Genomic DNA, 7,220 nt, shown 5'->3' on the forward strand with positions numbered 1-7,220 from the left:
CCCCTAAATTACTGGATAACATTCCAATCATTATGGAAGGAATCATAATTTATATATCACAATTTATTCTTCCTCAAACAGCAATTTATTCAGTCTTATTTATTTCATATTGATTATATCAAAAAGAATCAGTGTTGCACTCACAGGCAATGGTATCTGTTCGTACATTAAGATGACTTTAAATGTAAAGCTATGTCACTAGATAGCTAATACATTACATTGCAGTATGTGAGTTCTTTTTTTTTTCAATTCTCTCAAGTGGCAACAATTAATTTATAGTCTGTATGTGTTTTTAGCATCTGTGAAGTTCTCCTGTGGGTTGCTCCATTGAGAGTAAAGCTTTACTAGCTGAAATGTGAATGAAGTAAAGCAGTTGTTCAGAAGAGATGGAAAACATTATGTCCCTAATTATGTTCCCACACCTGCATTTATGAATTCCATTTTTGGGGAGAGAGGGAGATGTGGAGGCAATTAAAGAAGTTGCTGTATGGACGCTATTGGCGATGAGTCATTATGGAGTTCACAGGGGCATTAGAATATTGAAGAAAATCCAGTACCTAGAGAGATAGAGAAAAGCACCAAGTACTTAATTACTGGTTGTGGAGGTTAGAGTTAAAATGAAATCATGGCATTAAGTTAATAAAATCCACATTAGTATCGCTGCTGATGGACACACTCCTATATTTGAAAAGCCATTTATATAAAGAAAAGAATATAATTTTGTTATTTTTAAAATAGTAATTTTGGATTCTGCTCAGTGCATTATGAACTGGGGTATAGACTATTAGGAGATTATATTTCAAAATGGAACTTGCTTAATTCGCCTTCGAATTTCACCACCATTTTTCATTGGCAGCCAAATTTGATGCAGCATATATTTGCTGAGAACCTACTGTGTGCAATGACTAGTGTGGTGCTGGTTGTTTAACGTTTTGTCCTAAGGGGCTGCTTTCTTCTTTTGGTACTTGTCCTACTGTTGAAATAACTAAAAAGCCAATCTGTTTTCTGACTCCTGGCTCCTCTTACGAGCTCCTAGAGCAGATGCCAGCTTGCTGTGTAACACTGCTTGTACAAAGGCTGTTTAGCACCAGGCCTGCTAAGTCCCTAGGGCTCTGGTCCATAAGGCAATGAATGAATTTCAGGCAGAATAGAAAAAATGCTGCGATTCTTTTGTGAGAGAAAGAAGTGTTTTCTCAGTATTCTCAATAAGAACCTTTTTGTAGTGTTTAACAAAACAAGACTGGGATGGGAATGGAGAAAAAGACCATCAGCAGGATCCCCCATCCACCTTAAGACAGGAGACATGTAAACAAGGAGTTGTGAACAAGGAGCCATCCTATTAAGAGTGCACCAAATGTAAAGGTTCTGATTTTAGCAGCTTAAATATTACCACATAGGGAGTTTAAATTATTCTTCGTTCACTCCAAAAATGAGTGATAGGAAACACTACAAGACAGATGGCTAGGTCCCATTTTGATGTCATTAAAAGAAAATTGCACATAGTTTGCTCAGTGCAGTTATATGAGAGATCATTTAGTGAAAAACACATTTACTAAATAAACATTTTTTTCTGTGGTACATGTTTGGGCATAAATATTTTCATTGTAATTGAAGTTCTCTGCTATTTAAACTACTTATAGTTAAAAAAAAACAAAAAACTCAGTTACTTACCTTGATGTCTAGGTTACTTTTTTTTGTAATTGTTGAGGTGCTTATGAAACCAATGGTACTGATTCTAATCCAGGGTCATAAACTTTTCAGTATACTTAACTCTTTGCCGGATCTTAAGAAAATATTGTTCATATTTCTTTTAGTAATTTGTTACCAAATTTGCATCAACTAGCATATGTGTGAACTTATGGCTTAACTTTGTCAACTAAAATGCCAATATCATAGAAGTAAAGAGTAGAATACTGCTTAGCAGGAGTTGGGGCAGTATTGAGAGAAAGCGGGTATGGGAGGACATTGTTCAAAGGATACAAAATTTCAGTTAGGAGAAATAGGTTCAAAAAATCTATAGTACAACATTGTGACTATGTTTAATAACAATATATTACATTTCTTGAAAATGCTAAGAAAGTAGTTTTTTTCCTATGCTGGAAATTAAAACCAGGGCCTTACACTTGCTAGGCAAGCAGTCTATCACTGAGCTACATCCCCAGACCAACAGTTGATTATGGGTGTTCTTAACACACACACACATACACACACACAAAAAAGAAAAAACAAGTAAGAGAGGTAATAAATATGCTAATTAGCTTGATTTAGTAATTTAATAATGTCTTTATTTTCAAACATTCATATATATATATATATATATATATTTCAAAACATCATGCTGTATACAACAAATATATACTGCTTTATTTGTCAATATTAAAATGCATGGTTTTGTTGGTTTGATGTTCTGTAAAAGTTTAAGAGTTTCTCCATCATTTGGAACATTTTAGATCATTGTAAAATTGGACAACCAGCATCAGGCTTATTAGTGGACAGCTTCTCTTTAATTTTCTATTATTACCAGGATCTGACCATGTTGGCATATTTGACAACTATGTCTTTCCTTGTGTGGGGAATAGTAAGTACATTGTTCTTTGTTTTGTGGATGTTGCTTTTTTTTTTAAATTAGAACTTACAGCAGAGGAGTATGATAAGAATTCAATAAAATAAACAATATCCAATAGGTAGCAGATTGTAAATCTTATCGTGTTTTCACACACTCTCTCACACACACATACACACACACAAACATGTGAATACCTGGAAATATGGTAATACTGCTTAGCTTCAGATAGACAAGACCCTCCTAAAGAGATTACAGGAGGCTATGAATTGTTTACTGGGTACAGCACACTGACATTAGTTCTTTGCTTTTTAGCTCTCTGTGACTCATCAGTCAAATATTTGTTGACTTCCTACACTGTGTACAGAACTCTTCTGACTGCTTAGAAAGATGCCAACTGGTATAAAATAGTTCTTTTCTTTCAAGAGATTGAAACCTAGCCACAGAGGCACCACTTCCATATAAGAAAAGTAAATCTCTTCAGACCAATTGTAATTGCTCTCTTCCTCTTTAGTCAGTTATAATAATGGGCCTATGTTCTCAATTATCACCAAAGTATTTAATCAAATCTCCCAGATTCTGAAAAATTCCATCCGTTCATTCTGATTCCCAATATCTTAAGGTACTTTTCTCCTACAAACACCACTCAAGATCTAGAGCTCCTCAGAGGTCATATGAGGAAATATTGAACTGGAACTTAGGAGACCTTGAACCCATTTTTGCCAGAATCACTGTCAGACTCTGTGACCATAAGTAAGTAATTTCACTTTCCTGAACCTCAGCATAGGAAACCAAAAAGTCAAAAAAGAAAAGACTGAGAAGCTCTGGTAGCTCTAGCAGATGATGGCAATTTTGCTGCCCAGACAATAAAGCAGCTGTTTGAGAAATTTCATCCTTCCAAATTTGGTACCCACCATCTTGATTTTTCAGTAACACATACTTAAAAATTATCCTTCTAAGTTATCATAAACTATAAATTTCCAAACGGATGTTCTTAGGTAAATTGTCAAAATTATGAGCTATTTTTAAAATCAAAGCCCAAAGTAGGTAGAGGGTGGGGAATATTTTGATAGAATCACGTTGCTTATTGTACTACAGAAATTTTCCACCAATTGGGGAAAATTGAAATAAATAAATGAAAATGTTTTTTATATATATGACTAAATAAATCATGCTTTAAAGTTTTCTATATATCCAGTGTAGATAAATACCCTCATAAATATTAGCAGCTAATATATAAACATAAACATAAAGCTGGCAACCCTTTTATTAGCTCTCAATGAAGAGTGAATAAATTTTTTCTCCATGAGTGATTTGCATCAACAAATAAAGTTTTACCTTTCAAATGTTAGTTTAATTCAATACAAGGACAAATTTCCAATGTTTTCTTGAGAAGAATCAATATTACTTTTATCCATGCATATATATATATATCAAAATTAGTCCCATTTTAAATCAATATTCATCACTTTGGCTGCCTGTGGATCTAAGATAAATTTAAAGAAATGAGAACATACTTGCTAAACAGAAACTATACCTGCTAATCCCTCAATTGTTCTTTTCAGCATCTCAGACTCAAGCAAGAATCCAGAAACCCTACTAGGAGGCAGAGGAACTGGGGCATCATGGTGGAGAGTCAACAATTAGGTTTCATGCTGAGAAGCTCTTCCCATAGATTTTTGTTTTTGTTTTTGTTTTTGAAATGGCAGACAATAATTACCAAAAAAAAAAAAAATACTTGCTGAACTTCTTCAAGTTACCAGTGGGTCATGGACATAGACACTACCCCCAATAGTCAGCACATGGGAAAGAGTGGCCACAAAAAATGTAGTTGGCTCTCCATATCTATAGATTTAACTAACTATAGAATGAGAATATTTTCTAAAAATGTGTCTGCAGTCATATATACAAATGTTTTTCTTGTCATTATTCTCTAAAAAATATAATATAACAACTATTTACATATCATTTATATTATATTAGGTATTACAAGTAATCCAGAGATTATTTTAAATAAATGGGAGGATGTGGGTAGGTTATAAGCAAATACTATACCATTTTATATAAGAGACTTTACCATGCATGGATCTTGGTGTGCAAGAAGGGTCCTGGACCCAATCCTTTGGGATACCAATTGAAAACAGTACAGCTGCTCATCATGTGCAGGACTCCTATGAGAATTGCAAGACTGTATTTCTCCCACCACCCAGAAGATTCCATCTATGGTATCTGTCATGGCTAAAGAAGACATAAGCATATGGTCATTGAAGAAACATGCACCCTGATCCTCTAAGCCTGATTCTAGTCCTTGATTTTTTCTCATTTCACCTTCTAGCAAGTTCTAGAACCTCACAATGGTCTGGAAAACCAATTGTTTTAGTCTTATTTCCAGCTCCAAAACAATGGTGTCTGAAGTGTGATTCACTAAGTCTCCAAATTATGTTCCATTCCTATGAATCAAATTGGATACACACTGGATAGGACCGTCACTTATGCAAGTTCCTTCCTATCCTACTCTCAAGGCTTAGCTGTGTCATCAGTAGATGATGTCATCAGTAGTTCCAGTGTCTTGTCTATTTGTGCTTACGCTCTGACTCTATAAGTACTCATTATTGAACCTTTGGTTCCCTGAAAAGTCGATTCAGACGTATGGCTTTCCTACTTCTTGGCTGCAAGTACCACAGGGCAGTTCACACACTACTTGTCTTTAATTTCTGTGTTTCATACTGCTGTGTGCTGACTGAGAGGATCATAGATGAGCAAAGGTAGAAAGGTGAAACTGAAATTACTAACGGCAGAACAACACGTCAATTAGCACTTAGCTAATAATGACACTAGAATTTTAAATTAATAAGAAAAAAATAACTACCTCTTAGACACTCTACTGAGAATACCACTTATATTAAAGCATTTATCTTCAGAACATTCCTAGGGATCTATGCTCTCCCAAATTTGCAGATGATTACGTTTGGGATAGTGGTTGGGTAGGAAGGATGAGACAAGTAGAGATTTTTCTAAATTTTTCAGGTGAAATCTGAAAGAAAAACATAGCGGTTGAGTTATTTCTGGCAACTGGCTAATGTCCAAGAGCAATCAGCAAATTAGTAAATCTTTCCCATGTCAACCAACCTAATGTGCGTCCACAGGGGATGGTTTATGCATTTCCTTGATGATGTCTTTATCAGAGCCAACTGCTCCGCTGAAACCGTCCTACTGATCCCACAGAATTGAGGAACAACTGCCAATTCTGCACGACTGTGGCTCCTGGAGGACTGTGACTGTGAATTGCTTACATTTATGTCTCTCATGATGCTTTGAATTGAGGCATATTCAGTGTCAGCTCAATCACATTGTTGGCCCATCCTATGGCTGCAGGTTAGCACACATCATAAAATAATCTAAGCAATTCATTAGCAACAGTGGTGACAAAATGAGGACCATTCAACTCCAAAATCTGAAAAGTTGGAGTATCTATTTCAAAAGACTTGAAGAAATTACTTCTTCATCATTTGATGAATTGAATTTCTTTCCACAATATGAAGAGCTGAATTTCCACCAAAAAAAAAGAGTCTATATTGTAGACAAGTGTTATAATAGAGAGTGAAATGTGAATTTTTAGGAAGCTGAAAATCTGTTGGAAATGATAGAGCTCATCTTTCACCTTTATCCCCTGCAATGGCTGTCTTCCCTTTGTCCTTCCAGATCTGCACCCCACTTTCTCTCCTGCTTGCAGCCAGGAAGATTGACCTGGACAGACCACATCATTTCAGGGCCAGTTGCTCCTAAATTATGGTTGAAGGCATTCAAAATGAAATGCATTACAAGACTCAAGAAAGGAAGGACAGGCAGGATGACGGGACGTATTTATTCCTTTTACTCTCATCCTGCAAGGTTGTCTAACACTGGCCATTTACGAGGGCCATGTCCCTTTCTTCCAGGTTCAAGCAATGAACATTTCTCCCTTACTCCTTGAAGCCTAGAAATTTTGAAATTTTAACAGCTGTCTGCAAGATACTATATTTTTCCTTGTGAAAACTTGACATTCATACCCTTGGGGGTGGGGGGACACTGTACTGTAAAGCAATTCTCAATGAAATATCCCTTGTGAGTGGTTCACTGCTTTCTGTTGAAACCATTTCTTGCCACTCCCCAGACAAAAATCAGTGCTAGATTTATTGTGTCTGCCTTCTTTCTCCATGTATTTTTCTGAATACACACATAGACACACACACACATAATATTCATACATATATACTTACATATATAGAGATAATACATATATAAAAATATAAACAATAAGTATACAAACTATATGCCTAAACACACACACACACACACACACACACACACTTTGTGTGTGTGTGTGTGTGTGTGTGTCTACCCCCAGGATAAACCCCTTGACCTTTACTTTTCTGCCTTCAACTTTCTTTCATCTGCCGAAAGGCCATGATCACGTCTCCTTTTATCCACTGGTTAATGTGAGTTTTGAGAGTTTTGAGTCACATTATTCCTCCTCCTGCTATTCTCATGGTTTAGTTTTCTAAACAGAAAAAGCTGCTGCAGCCAAATGGATTGCAAAGATTCAAAATTCCCTGTGAACATAAGCTGCAAATGGCATAAATGACTTTTGCTAGCTGCAAGTGGCCTTGATAACAAG

Source organism: Callospermophilus lateralis, chromosome 16 (assembly GCF_048772815.1).
Source record: "Callospermophilus lateralis isolate mCalLat2 chromosome 16, mCalLat2.hap1, whole genome shotgun sequence".
NCBI lineage: Eukaryota > Metazoa > Chordata > Mammalia > Rodentia > Sciuridae > Callospermophilus > Callospermophilus lateralis.